Raw genomic sequence first — 3,870 nt, 5'->3', positions numbered from 1 at the left:
GCTTTCAGGCCTCGAATGTATTGTGAGGAGGCTTTCAGGCCTCGAGTGATATGTGAGGAGGCTTTCAGGCCTCGAGTGTGATGTGAGAAGGCTTTCAGACCTTGATTTATATGCCACGAGGTGGCTTGATATTGCGCTTGGGTCGTAAGGGGCCCCTCCCGGAGTCTGTACACCCCCAGTGAGCGCGGGTACCCATGTGATGTGAAACTGAGCCCGAGGGGCTGATACTGTTCTGAGTGATATGATACTGAGCCCGAGGGGCTGATACTGTTCTGAGCGATTGATACTGGGCCCGAGGGGCAGATTTCTATTTACAATTTACTTGTTGTTTTACCTGATTTACTGGATTTATTTAAAAAGGGGGATTTAATTTTATCTTGTACTGATCTACTGTTTTACTGCTTTTACTTCCTGATATAGAATTGTTTTGTGCAGTTATGTGATTTCTTATCTTCGGTTATTATTTATTGTTATTACTCACTAGGTCGGAGTACTCACATTACTCCCTGCACCATGTGTGCAGATACAGGCATTGTGGAGTCTACCCCTGAGCACTGATTCTTCCCAGATCAGGAGGCTAGTCGGAGTGACGAGGTAGCTGTTGACGTCCGCAACCCTTATCTGTCCTATTTCATATCTTTGAGTTTCCTTCAGCCTATTGTATCAGACTTTACATTTTGTAGACTCATTTTTAAACTCTGTAGTAGCTCATGACTTGTGACACCCCGGTTTGGGCTGTGTCGGGTTGGTATCGTATGTTGGTATTGTTATTTCCGCATTTTGTAACTATTTACACGTGTTCTAGATTTGCTAAAAGCTTGATAATTGCTAAAAGAGGTATTACGTTGTTCTGGCTGGCCTTGTCTTCACGAGAGGTGCCATCACGACCGGGGATGGGACTTGGATCGTGACACTGCTATGCCCATTAGGCCACTAGAGGTACATGTGCCTATGCAACAAAAATGCACAGCAAGTGTAGCATGAGTACGTAAACAACATGTACTCAGTAAGTATCCCGTCTAATCTTGAAGAAGTAGAGACGAGAGGTCGACTTCGACACTTACTAGTGGTCTAATGATAATATACCAATTGTATAACAAATCAAGGATTTTTATAAACATGGCTATAACTCAATAGAATGAAGCAAGTAAACAATTCTTTTATTAATATGGAAATTTCCGAATTCGTTTTCATCATTTATACATTTATTCTCAATTCGAGAAAGCATTATCCTCATTTATAAATAACAAGGCAAGCTTTACAAGCATGCGCAAATCATGCCGAGGTCGTACGGCCCGATCTAACAATATTTAAACTGTGCACTGCTAGAGGGTCGAATGGCGCGAACTATGGATGCATCTATTACCCCGCTCGCGAATCATACATGTGATGCGGTCAAATATAAATAAACAATCACCTTGCTCGCGAATCATACATGCGACGTAGGTACACATAGAAACACACATTCAAACAGTCAATCAAGACTTCCTCAAGGAGCAATTATCCAGGAAAAGGACAATATCTCTTTTAAAAATCAAGAAACGATGACTAGTCTTTTAGAAATTCATTTACACATTCGATATCTTTTAAGCATTTTTAAATGGACAACGAGATTTCAAATATTGCAAGTAAAGCATGCTTTTGGGTCCTAGACTACATGTACTTAAGCATAATAGTAGCTACGCACAGACTCTCGTCACCTCGTGCGTTACGTAGCCCCCACAAATTGAAGCACATATCCAATTAATTCACCTATGGGGACAATTCCCTCTCACAAGGTTAGAAATGAGACTCACCTCGCTCCAAAGCCTATATCCTAATCCAAGAACGCACTCAAACCTCCAAATCGGAGCCGAACGATCCAAAAACTATTCAAATGGGGTAAGAACTAGTCAATACATGCTCAAAAGTTCATATTCTAATTATTAAACTAATTTCCCAACCCTAAATGCAAAGTTCCTAAAATTCGTCCCCGGGCCCAAGTGCCCGGATTCCGGAAATTTTTGAAGAAAGTTGTTACCCATAACCTAAGGATCAAGAATATATGATTTCTACTCCATCCCATAACCATTTTCGTGGTCAAATCTCATCTTATTTGAAACCTAGATTATTCATCTAAGCCCTTGATTTCACCAATTCTTACATGTTAATCTAGCCAAAATCTATGTATTAAACTCATGTTGTGTAGAAATTACTTACTTCAAAGTGCTAGGTGAAAACCCTCTCCAAAAGCTCCAAAAATTGCCTAAGACCAAGTGGGAAATGAGGGACATTGCTAAGTCTCAGAATAAAAAGCTCTAGGTTCCAGTTGCAGATGTCGCATTTGGGACAGGAAGATCGCAAATGCGAAGAATGCATCGCAAATGCGACCCCTGACAGAACTGGCCCATTTTGCAAATGTGATACGGGTTTCACAAATGCGAACCCTTCAGGCCTCGCAAAAGCGACCCATTTGTTGCAAATGCAAACCATCCCCTCGGCTGCCCAGTTTCGCAAATGCGAACAGAACCTCACAAATGCGACGACTGCATTTGCGACCAAAACATCGCAATTGCGATCATACAAGTACCAGAAATCCTATTTCTCAACAAAATGCTCCGAAGCTACTCCGAAACTCACCCGAGCCCCCAGGGCTCCAAACCAAACACTCGCACAAGTCTAAAAATATAATACGGACTTGCTCGAGGTTTCAAATCACATCAAACGACGCTAGAATCATGAATCACACCCAGATCAAACTTAATGAACTTTAAAATTTCAAAGTTCTACTTTCGATGCTTAAACCTATCAAATAACGCCCGATTGACCTCAAATTTTGCGCACAAGTCATATTCGGCATTAGGAACCTACTCCAACCTACAGAATCGAAATCCGACCCCGATATCAAAAAGTCCACTTCCGGTCAAACTTCTCAAAACCTTCAAATTTCTAACTTTAGCCAAGTGACTCCAAAATGACCTACGGACCTCCAAATGCACTTCCAATCGCGCTCCCAACACAAGAATCACCATACAGAGCTATTCCCAGACTCGGAATCCCAAATGGACATCGATAACACTGAAATGTGCTTCAACCCAAACTTATGGAATTCTTCCAAAATGCTAACTTCCACAATAAGCGCCGAAACGCTCCCGGGTCATCCAAAACCTGATCCGGACATACACCCAAGTCCAAAATCATCATACGAACCTGCTGGAACATTCAAATCCCGATTCCAAGGTCGTTTACTCAAAAATTTAATCCTTGTCAATTCCTCCAACTTAAAGCTTCTGAAAAGAGAATTTTCTCTCCAAATCAACTCCGAACTTCCCGGAATTCAATTCCGACCATGCGTACAAGTAATAATGCCTAAAGTGAAGTTGCTCATGGGCTCAAACTGTTGACGATGCGCTAGAGCTCAAAACGACCGGTCGGGTCATTACATTCTCTCCCACTTAAACATACGTTCGTCCTCGACCATACTGAGAACTGCACTGAAGTTGTCCGAAATCATTGTTTAACACATCATGCACCTACCCATGCTACCACAACTCAGTTGAGCATGTTAGCTCGATTAAATATGAAGATATCCTCCTTTATCTAGGCAGATCAGCCTCAAAGCCCAGTTTCAACATCCAAAATTCTTTGCCAGGCCCGCTCCTAATATATTCACACCGTATCAATCACTACATGGGGTATCAGAACATGACTGCATACCTTTGCCAAATCCTCTGTAACGACCCGACCGGTTGTTTTGACCTCTAGCGCGTCGTTTAGCAGTTTGAGGCCATGAGCAGCTTCATTTCAGGTATTATGACTTGTACGTATGGTCAGAATAGAATTTCGGGAAGTTCGGAGTTGATTTGGAAAGAGAATTCTCATTTCAAAAGC

This window comes from Nicotiana attenuata, unplaced genomic scaffold (assembly GCF_001879085.1).
Source record: "Nicotiana attenuata strain UT unplaced genomic scaffold, NIATTr2, whole genome shotgun sequence".
Lineage (NCBI taxonomy): Eukaryota > Viridiplantae > Streptophyta > Magnoliopsida > Solanales > Solanaceae > Nicotiana > Nicotiana attenuata.
The sequence above is the reverse complement of the archived record's forward strand: the minus strand, read 5'-3'. Positions refer to the sequence as shown.